Source organism: Vidua chalybeata, chromosome 2 (assembly GCF_026979565.1).
Source record: "Vidua chalybeata isolate OUT-0048 chromosome 2, bVidCha1 merged haplotype, whole genome shotgun sequence".
In the NCBI taxonomy this organism is placed as follows: Eukaryota; Metazoa; Chordata; class Aves; order Passeriformes; family Viduidae; genus Vidua; species Vidua chalybeata.
In genome coordinates this window covers 44,134,722-44,146,903 of record NC_071531.1, presented here as the reverse complement: position 1 = coordinate 44,146,903, position 12,182 = coordinate 44,134,722, and positions in this window count along the sequence as shown.

Below are 12,182 nucleotides of genomic sequence, written 5' to 3'. Positions count from 1 at the left end.
GAAAAATAAAAAATAAAAAGCAACAAACCAACCAAAACAACCAAACAATACAAAACCAAAATGTCAACTGTCCTGTGTAAAACTCATTTTGCCTTTTATATCTAGTGACTATGTCTAAATAAAATTCAGATTTAAAACACATAGAATTATTTTATTCAATAAGGTAAAAATGCTTAAATTTTACTAGTACCAATTCCAAATGAGTTATAATTTGCACTTGAAAAAGAGATTTGCAATATATATTGCAAATTCAAGACCACTCTTATTTTTCTTCTTCTTTAGTATATTTCTTCACACTGAACTTTAAAATACTTACTTCAATATCAGTCAAATTATTAACTAATTTTTGAAATGGAGACTAAATCCCTTGGGAAGACTGTCAGGAGACTGATTTTGAAACACTATATTAAAAAAAAAAAAAAAAAACAGAGAAGAAAAATCTTGTTGAATATCTGAAAGAACTAAACAATTCACCTACATTTTCTCTGTGTGGAGAAGATACTAATTAGTCAAGTGTGTGGTCATGAACTTGAGAATGAAAAGATCTTAAATTTCAGTCTGAATATGCAACCAAACTGTGATTGCTCTGCTACCCTTATCCTATCTCTGTTTATAGATCTGAGGTAATCATAATACATAATACATAATGCAGAGGTAAGCTATACATCACTTTGTAAAAGCCTTGTGGAAGCTGCATGTGAGTAGTGCATTCAGGTAAGCATAGCTTATATGAATGCTGATCATAGAATCATAAGATAGTCTCAGCTGGAAGGGATATCTTTAGGCCAACCTCCTGCTCTAAGATGACACAGACATTGAGATGGCTCAGGGACCTAAACTTTTGAGTTTTGAATATCTACAAGGATGGATACTCCACAGCCTCTCTAGGAAAGCCTCAGGAGCATTTGACTACACACCTGCAGAATTGTTTCCTCATACAGTCAAATTGTCCTGTGATCCAACTTAGGTCATGTGCCTCTTGTGCTTCAACTGTACTTAGCGGAAAGAGTCTGTCTGTTTTTTTCTCTATTTTTCTCTCAGACACTAAATAGGTGTAGATGGCAAAAATAAGGTCTTCCTGAAATCTTGTTTTCTGTAGGCTGAAGAAAATCAGTTCTCCCATACTCTCCTCATATCCCATTGGTTCTAGTCCTCTGACCAATGGCCCTTCACTAGATTTATTATGCCCACACAGCATTCTCTAGATGAGTTTTCATTTGATGATATCATTTTACTTGTGACATAAACTAAATATGGTGGAAATAAACAAATAGATAGGTTTTTAGTGATATAAAAGGTCATCCCTAATCCTCTGATGATCAATTTCCACATAGCCACTATAAGGGAAAATAGTATATATTTTTCATTGCCATTACTAGTTTCATGAATACAACTCTTAGAAAAGTAGCAAGAAGCTAAGAGCCCAGTTAGCTTAGATTTCTTCCCCCTAATTGTCTGACTTCATCATTTGAATGTAATGACATGAAAATACAATGTGACTTATTTCATTATAACCTTACTGCTTCAGCAACACAAATTGCCAAGTCTCAGGATTTAAAGCTAAATACAATCATGATAATTAGCTAAGAAAAAATTAGGTCATTTTAATTACTAGAAAGAGGAACAATGTTGTGCATTTGAAAACAAATCCCAATGACAACTTTTAAAAGGTCTATTATTTAAATATGTAAATATTTTAATTAAAACACTAAATAAAACCACTTAAGGTACAATTAAAGCATGAAAGTAAAAATTAATTGACTTATGGAAGTTTTAAGTTTCTACTTTACCATAGATAAATTTGTATAATTAAAATCCTTGTCCTAGATTCCATCTCACTTTAGCTACGTGAAACAGGCAAGCATGGCAGCAGCTTGTAAGTCAAAGTTTCATTTCAATCAAAATAAAGTGACTGGCACCTCCAAAGGACAATTAAAAAATTGAATTAGACAACTTAGCCCTTAAAGTTAAAAGGTTTGGCAAACATCCAACAGTCTTAGGTAGATAGTACATGAGGTTTTTTCCCACTGGTTTTAAAGATATTTGATATTAATTCCATCTAAAACCAATGGTGGTATGGCATGTTCATTCCTGAATGAGAAAAAGAAATAAGAATTAATTCTGGGACACATCTGAGGTCTTAACATCAGGATATTTTTGTCTCTTGAAGTGAGACCTCGCTATTTTTGCTCCTGTAGTTCAAAGTGTTATATGCCAGGTGAAGAGAGTGGGAAAATTGTATAAGGGTAGTGCATGTGATGTGCCTAAAAGTCATTGCATTGGATACCAATGTAATTGAAGTGCCAACTTGCATTACGAAAAGATCATATCATGCTGTAAATCACTTATTGTACTTTTGTACATCCAATCATTCTGAAAAAGAACTCCATGTACTAGAATATAGGTAACCACAATAAAAGGCTGTATACTGGGAAAAGTGTATTTAACAGCCCCAGAATTTCAAGACCCACATACTGTTGTCCCAAATCTTGTTATTCTGAACGTCATCTTCACCTTTATTGTCTTTTTGAGTATGTTCTTTTTCAGCAAACAATGATTTTTCTATTATTAGTCAGATAGGTTACATACTTCTCTCCAGGCATTCCAGTCCTTTAAAAGAAATAATCTTATAGATTTGTCTTTTTTTTTTTTAAGCTTTCCTAAGTATTGTAGAAGTCACAGGCTCAAGGTCAAAAACCCCCTTTGAACCAGCAGGTTTGAAATGCATACAATTCGCTAATGCAAGTACTGCTCCATACAAATTATGCCTAAAAGGAGCATATCACGGGCATCTACAGTGATCTTCTCTGTAGAGGTCAGGGAAAACAAGGCAGAAGGTAGGTATGTACCTTCTACTCAGTTTCCATATCCCGACGGGACAGGTGGAAAGCTATGAAGCTTGAAACCAAAGCAGACATTTTCAAAGCTGTGTTGAACAGGGTGAGGATTTTATCTGAGAATTCATAATTTCTAGAACCTCACCAAGTTCCAAAAGCTGCAAGGATGCTTGATAAAAATTAATTGACTCTAGGTGTTTTGATGAATTCTGAGAATTGAAGCAGTTTATTGATTTATTAATGAAATGTAACTAACTATCCAATAGCTATATATTCAGACTCAATATCCTTAATGTAACAGAAAAATCAGTTATAGGTCAAGTAGAAAATGCTAATTAACACCTGCAAATATATAAAAAAACCTTGTAGGGTTAATCTGAGTATTTAAACCTACATATAGACACATCCCCTGGATGTAGGAGCTGCCATCACTCCTTCCCCATTTTTGTATGTCACTGCCACTTCTGGTGCACCTGCTGAGGTGACTGCACCTGGTGAGGTGACTTGAGAAGTGTCCTGTACCCTGAGATGAGGGTCCCATGTACTGCCCCCACTCTGCCAGACTACCTCTAGCTGCTGGCTGCTCCCAGTGCCCCATGGCAGGCTGCCCTATATGGTTTGGACAAGGGTCAGGGTGCCCCAGGGTCACTTTTGGCAGGGACAGACCCCCCGTGGTAGTTACTGCTTCCTCTTCACTGTCTCTCCCTATGTCACAAATACCCCTCTTCCCTTGTGTTTCTTTTAAGATTGACCTCGTCTGTAATTTCCTGCTAGATGTTTAATCCTGATGATGGTCATAATCTTCTCAACCCCCCTCAGACAGTTTTGTGTGTCCCGCGCAAACCCCTTGGTTACACTCACATACTTAGCTGCTGCTGAGTGGACCATTCAACGATGGTGGGGCATCTGAGTGCCTCCATAGCTTCCCTTCTCCTTCACATAAATATTTCCTCTCACAGTCAGGGGATGTTTGATGGGGGCCAGCAAAATTATGGGACCAGTTACACTTAGTTTGAGAATGCTTACAAACAATGTAAAAGTAAAGCTTCTGTACCAGAAAAGGAACTCACTTGCCTAGTGACACAGCTCCTCAACCACAGTACAACTTCAGCAAAAGAACTGCTTTTTCTGCCCCAGCCTCATGGAGAGGCATCAGTCACTTCTGGCAACCTGTGATCTGGAGAGCTCCATCTGCCGTCAGGAGATCATTGTGGCTGGAGGTCTCTGACATGGCTGGGCAGTGACTGCAGCAGATGCAGGGGAATGAGCTCCACAGTACGTGTCAGCACCATGACTGAGGAGGCTTATACTAGTGTGCTAATGATACAGGAACTGAAAGGATCTTTTTGTGCTCTTCTGCGCCAGATACTGAGTCTGTTTATCTGCCTTTATTGGGCCCTCTTGGAAAGGAGCCCTTCCCATTCACCCTGCCTGGGCAAGCTGTCCTGCAAATTGCTGTGCCATGCCCTCACTGACATGCCCTACCTTTCCCGACATGCCACGACCCACCCCCTGCCCCACCACGACATGCCCTATTGATGTACCATGACTTTTGGCATGTTTATAATGTTGATCTGGTCTGTTGCTGAGTCTGTGTTTCACCCTAGAGCTCTGGTCCCTAGCCCCTTTGCACTAGGCTTATGCTAGTTGCTTCTGTACATTTATTTTTAGTAAACTAGAAAGCTTCCCTTAGGAGAAAATCAGAAAGCAGTTAAGAAAATTGTTTGCTTCCTCTGAACAAATAGACAGCTGGTTTAACTACCCTCCCCATATTCCTGCATCTAAGGCATCACAGGACACTTCCCTTCTTTCATACAACACCCCATGAACATGTCTGACACATTGTATCTGTGGATATATCTGTATGCATACTATAAAACTTTCATTTCTGCAGGCTGCAGAGAATCCTACTTGTTATTCAGCTAGTTGGTTAGTTTGTTGACCTGCTGTTAACATCTATAAAAATGTGATAATGATTGAAAAGCCCAGAGATATGTCTAGGACTCTGAAAAAAGAAGAGTGCTTGGATCACAGTCAGAACCCAGTGGCAAAAAAATTGTTTATTTAACTTTGAAAAATCCCTAACGGGCACATATGAAGGCTCACAATTAAATGTGGCTTTCCGATCCATATCAGCATACATTCACATACTTAGCTGTGCTAGCTTCTAGGAGTTTGGGCACCTGTAAGGGTCCAATCTGTGGACCCTTACATTGGCAGATATACTAAACTTGCTTAAATTTAGTCACAAGAATCCATAGATAAATCCCATTCACTTTATCTCAATGTTTTTACCATTCAAAGTCTTTTGGAGAGGGAAGAAGTAATGGCGTGTATTTTTTTGTGTGCTGTGTATTAATAAATATTTATTAATTATATATTTTAAGCAGTATTGTTCCTTTTCTTTATAAATATTTATGGAGCCCTTTCCACACTTTTCCTTTGTCTGGGGACAAGTATGGTCTTCTAAGGATAGATGTATGAGGACTGAAGGACTCCTGTCTGAAGAGGTGGAAATCTCAAGAAAGGGCAGGAAGAAAACAGATACAGAAAATTGTAATTTATTTCAAGGCAAATTGGTTCTTATCGACTCTCTTTTGAACTAATTAAAGTCATACAATTACTGAGGTTGAAAGGAATCCCTGGAGATCATTTACTCAAACTGCTCTGGTCAGAAAAGGTTTTGCTAGGGCAGGTTGTTCATGTTGCTGGACATCTACCATGTGCAGAAAGGTTTTCACTGGCTCAGAGGATAGAAATTCTACCAAATCTCAGACTAATCTGTTCCTGGGTTAATCCTGTTATGACTTTTTTCTTTTACATTTAATCCTAAAGTCATAGAGATAAATTTATTACTATTTCCCCTTGTCCTGTCACTGAATACCTCTGAGAAGAGTTTTAATTTGTCTTCTTTACTCCTATCTATCAGGAATTTTTACACACTGATTTAGTCCCATCCCCAGTATTTCTTCAAGTCACCCATGAGAACCAGGACCTTGGAACATGATGCTTCTGTCAGTTGTACAGAGTTGCACATCTACCTTTTCTTCTTTGTGCTGGGTCTGGCTGGGTTGGAGCTAATTTTGTTCTTAGCAGTCTGTTAAGGTGAAATGCTTTGGCGGTGTGACCAGAATGATGTTGATAACACACTGTGGTTTAGCTGTTGCTGAGCAGCATTCACACCGCAGCAGGCCCTTCTCTGCTTCCCATGCTATCCCCCCGGGTGTAAAAGAAGAGGTAAGGGGACATTACCAGGTCAACTGACCCAAATGAACAATCTTCATATAGAGCAATCTTCAGCCACTGAAATACAAAGGGAGGAGTATTTTGGATAGGTAGCCATTGCTTAGGGGCTGACTGGACATCGGTTTTCTGTGGGAAGAGACAAATAATTGTGTTTGCACCACTTCTTTCATTCAAATTTCTCCTTTCTTTCCTCTTCTTCTTTCCCTCATTTGTTATTTTTTTCTTATTTGTTATTTTCTTATTATTTGTTATTTTTATCTTGTCCATAACTTTTGGGGTCTTTTGCTCTTCCTATTATTTCTCCCCATGATGTTGGTAGCAAAGGAGGTTAGTGAATGGCTGTGTACTGCTTAGCTGCCAGTCAGGACCAAACCACTACATTCTTGAATTAATTGGTGAAGGAAAATACACTCATAAAGGTTAATGGAACTGCAGAAAGTAAGCCAACTATCTAATTTATATGTATGTGGAGAAGAGATTGAGTATACTTGTCCTACTCTGTGTGTGTGTATAGAACGGATTCATTTCTGTTAGCAGAATTTGGAAAGGGCTTAGTTAGCTATTCTGCTTCAATTATCTGAGGGAAAAGTGTAAAAATGGGATTTATGAAAATCTAGGTATGGTTCTTGTCATTCTCTGACCATAAGGACTCAGATATTTTGTGTCATGCTCTGTTGTTGTTTACCTTGAACTAAATGACTGCTAACAATGTTAGCTCCCTCTCTGGAAGTGTTAATCATGATAGGGACAGGCTAGGAGCTAATGTATAGGAGATGAATAATCCTGCCTTGCTGGAAAAAAAAAATTGGCTAGAATAGCAAGCTAGCCTCATCAAACAAACTGTTCCTGTTAACAGTAAAACTGATACAACATGGCAACCGATGCCATCACCTAGATTTGGAGTTCAGCCTGTTCAACAAGTTGGCTGAAATAAAAATTCAACTTTAACCTTGCAAAAAGATTAATGACTTCATGCTAAAGGTTCACATCTCAGCTCAGGATTCCCTTTCTTGACTACAGGCCTGAGATATCTTTGTTTTTCTGAATTTTTTTCTTCCAGAATGAAAATCTATTAGCACAGTGGCTACTGGGAGCTAAAGAAGCCTGTGATAACCAGACATATAACAAATGACAAACCACCAGACTGTTCTACAGGATACAAGACTTGGATTTAAGGAGTACATGTTCTTCTATCTGATCAAGGAATCTCTGCTCCCTTAGTCTTGATATAGTTTACAGTGTTAATTATAACTACTTTTAACAATAAGTTATATTGTAGCCTTTAATAATCAATTCCAGGTCTATCTAACATGTGAAAAGCAATTTGTTATGACAACTTTGAAAGTAGTTGTTATTATTTTTTATCTCAGTATATTCTTTCAGAAGACAACCCCTTACTCAAGCTTTTTATATTCTTCACATAGAAAAAAAAAATTAGGAAATTTTCCTAATTTGCAGATGGAAAGAGACATAATTTGATTAATGTTATAGAGAATTAAAAGTAGATTCAAGAACCACATGTAGATCTGTAAGTGTATTTGCTCAAAAAAAGTACCACACATTTTTAATAGTACTGAAGACACTTGAATATAATCTATCCCTGATGGAAATTCAGTGTGCTTGACCTAATAAGGAATTTGTCAGCAAATACACCACTAGCCACTAACTGGTGACTATCAGCCCTTCAGATTGAAATTTGGCAGTGTAGACACAGGTATAACAGGTCTTTGTAAAAGAACAAGATACAGCAAATTACTAGTACTTCAGCATGGCCTACCTGTAGCACCTAAAAAGCTGATTTGCAAATTTCTAAATATAAATGGTAAATATGCTTGTGAGAACATGATGGATAAGTCTTAGGCATTTTTTCACTTTTCTGTAGTTTTGTCAACATTTTCCAAATAGTATTTTCAAAGGGGATTACTTTCCCCTGATATCACACCTGAGGCAGATAGACTAGTATTGCCCTTTGTCCTCTACATTGTGTAGTTGCATTTCAGAAACTCTTGGCAATGCATTCTGAAATTGTCCAGGGAGTAACAATTTTGGGTAGTCTAGTACGTCCAATTATGTTTTACAGTCCCTTTTCAAATGTAACTTTTCAGTTGGATAACCTGTCCTTGGTTAACATGAAATCCATTCATGCAGTTAAATCTTTTATTTTAAGGTTGGGGTGACTCAAGTACTTCTGAGCTGTTACACAAGCTTAAATCTGTGAGTACCTAACTACTTGTAATACAGTATCTGAGAAGCAAATATTGCACAAAAAGAAAAGCAGTATATTAATATTTCTCTGAGAATCCAGTTATAACAGAAAGAGTTGTGGATAACCAACTATGCCAGAACTCTATTAATGATGTTCAAAATTTAGGAATGTCCTTCATTTCCTCATGACAATTTCCACTACCCACTTCACTTTAGCTTTGATTTGTAAGCATTGTGTTTTGATTTTTTTGGTTTTGTCTTCTTTTTTTTTAATGCTTAAAATAATTTTAAATTGCACGATTGAGTTGAATGAGTAGAAAAACACCAAAATTATTTAACTCAGACATTCAACATGAAGAGAGGAATTCACATCTCAGTTCCTTCAGCTTCAGTAATTTGTAATGGTATAGAAAATTTCTCAAGATCCATTTCATGCTAATCATGTAACTTAGTGAGAGATGAGAGGTGTTCACAGTAGTATTGGATCCTGAGTTTAAAGATTTAAAAATAAGATTTTTAACTGGGACTCTTTTTTTTGGCAATAAATTACTGTTTGAAATATCCTACCAAAGAGAATATTTTTCTATATTTGTTCCCAAAATAAAATTCCATGTATTTAAGTGTTCAAATATATTACTATTCTGTGAGTTAACTTTTTATTCACTATATATATCAATTTTTTTCTATATATTACACATAATTATATTTATCTGTGATAGTATTGCAATTTTCACATTCTACTTTTAGATTTCTTGCTGATTTTGCAGGCAGATATGAGATTTAAGTTGTTCCCTGGCATTATTAAAGTACAAGTTGGTGGTTTTTTTTCATTTGACATTGGATTGGTGACTTTTTGATCTCTGCTAAAAAAACTACCTATTACCTCTAAATATCATGTTTTCTAGTTTATTTTAAGTCAAGCATATTGGAAAGCATATATGAACCTTTATAAGGCCATAATTTTTATAAACTTCTCTAAATAGAACACCTTCTGAAGCACAATCCATATGAAATAGAACTTGTTGATCTCATGCTGAATACCACTAAGTTTGTTCCAACAGAGCAGATGGAATTTTGACCTTGTACATTGTGTTCTCTCCAATTCACCATACCCTTTCAGAATTGGAAACAACTGTGAATTGTTCTGTGCTTTTGCTAATAAGGGACTCTAGCTGTAACATAAAAAGACACAATTCTGCAAATCATGAAGTTCACTAAATTTTAAAAACATACATGAGCACTATAAGCAGAGTTGTATTACTTGGCACAATCCAACTGCATTGCAAGTAGGACAAGGTATTGCCACATACAAGCTAGACAGTGTAGGAAAAAGACATTACTTTTGACGGTATCAAGAGAAAATCTTGAATACCATCTGCCTTCTAAGACATGTGAAGGGAATTTCACATGATAGAGCGTGAATGACTTCCTCTGCAAAGTGAGGAAACAGATTGTCAACATTTTTTTTCACCCAATAACTTATTGTTAAGTCACTGGACTCTCAAAGCCAGTGGTAACTTCTCTGACATATAAGAGTTATTTATTAATTTACTTTCTTATTTATTTTGGCAAAGGAAATGTTCTGTCCTTATCCTCCAGAATGTTTCTTAAAATATAAAACCCAAAGAAAAATAAGGCACAAATTTACCAAACACTGAAAAATACTTTAAATTTGAAGGCAGTAAAGAAACCATGCTTAACTCAGCTGTGATACTTAACTGACATACTGAGTTTCTGCTAATTTCTGAAGGATGGCAAAAGACTATGGAACATAATATGCATCCTGTTCTTGCAATTCTTAGAATAAATAAGCTCAATATATGAGATTTTTTTTTGTGCAATACATTCTGTAATACCCAAATAATTAATGTTATTTCATAATTTTTCCCATCAATTTGGAAAATGTGCAGCTAAGAGTTCTATGCATATTTTCATTAAAATTTTGGAATGTCAAAATGGTAAAGAGAAAAAAGAGAAAGAATATGGTTTTCTTTAGTTTTGGCAGTTACTTTAAGCATAAGTGTTCCAATTAAGGAATGGTGGCCAAAAAAAAATAGCTTTATAATTTTTTTTTCCTTTTTTGTGTGTTTTGATGTTATAATTGCTGGTAATAATATGAATTGGAAACATTTTCCATAAAAGCAAAAGACTTTAATTTCAAGTTATATAATGACTCACATAAGAACTCCATTTACAGACACTTTAACACTGTGAATCATTAATCTCTTTGACAAATTGCAACACAACTCTATTAGATTTCCTGTTATAGACTTTAACAGATGTCTAATTAGAAACTGAAAGTGAATTCAGATTAACCAGTACTTGGCATATGTATGGCATCAAATCATTATTTATTGAGATAAAATTTCCTCTGGGGTAAGAAAAAATATTAACACTTTTCTCCATTTACAAAAGAAGAAAGAACACTTAATATTGCATACACACAGCCTTAGTTACTAAGTAGTATTTTAGAGAGATAAGATAAATATTCTATAGCATTATTGACAAAATTCTTTTGCAGGGATAAATAATTGCCAGGATTTTCAAACTTTTATAGGTATTAATTAAGATTAGGAAAAAAAACCCTGATAAAACAAAACCTCAAACCTTCCATTACACAAGTATCAAACAATTATATCAATACATGAAGACCTATACCCTTTTAAATCACTGAACATACAAATATAATGTCTCTACCTTTTGATTCAATATCTTCTTTTTGTCAACTATTGGAGTATTTTGTTTTCAAATAAAATTATTCTAGAAATCGTACATTACTATAATGCAGAAAAATTTCTAACACTGTAATTGATTTAATTCACCGTTTCTGGGCATGGAAAATTTAACATAGCTATGGTTAGTTCACATACCCTTTTGAAATTATCAGATGTAGTATATTTTTGAGCTTCATCTTGTCACATGAAAGGCAAGAATAGGTTTATGATTTCTGGATACAGAAATCATACCTAGGATTTGGCACCTTCTCTGCTAGAATTTTTAATTGCTTAAATAGAATAATATAATAAATTATTTAAGAAAAAAGAAAGAAAAAGGCAGTTCTTAGGGACAGACTTAAAAAAACATCATGAATTCAAGTTCAATAGCAACATTAGTTCATAACAGTTTTGAACTGAATTTTAGAAAATAACATCTCCAAAACACTTGTCTTTGTTGTGTAAAGCTTTAGTCAAAGACACATTGCCTTAGGCCACATCTACTTCAAATTGTAGTTTGGAACATAAATATATTGTTTGAACAAATTTTCCTGACCATGCCATGCCAATCATTGTCATATTTTGGACACAGTTTTAAAGAGAATTAAACCATGGACTATTATTTTCTACCTTTTTTTTTCCCTCCAAAAAAGCCCAATCCTTCCTATAGAGAAAACTGAATTGGAAATAGTTCCAGTGCTCATCAAATGCTCTCCAATACCTAATGCAGAAGTGCTTGATCTACCATACCTCTTCAAACAGCATGCCTGATGTTCTGTCTAAGCCATCAAAAAAATCTATTCCAAAGGAAAAGCAAGCAACCAACCAACACTGTAGAAACACAGGCCTCATAAAGTTCGTTTTGATTTGCTGATCAATTCCCACTGAAGAACAGTGGATTTTTATGAAAAATATGTTGCTACTGTAGATATAACCTTAATGTTATTTGCAGGATGTTTATAATCTCAGTATTTTGTTTTGCTTAAGGTGAATAATTCAGTATACTCATCCTCACTCAACCCACTTTTGATCATATCCACTACATCCAATAAATCTCTTGGGTAGAAGCACAACTAAGATGTGTAGACATACTTCTAAATATTTCAACATTCAGTACCAACATAACTATTTTTAAGTACCTGACTACCAATGCAGAATCCAAAAGCCTTGCAAACACATT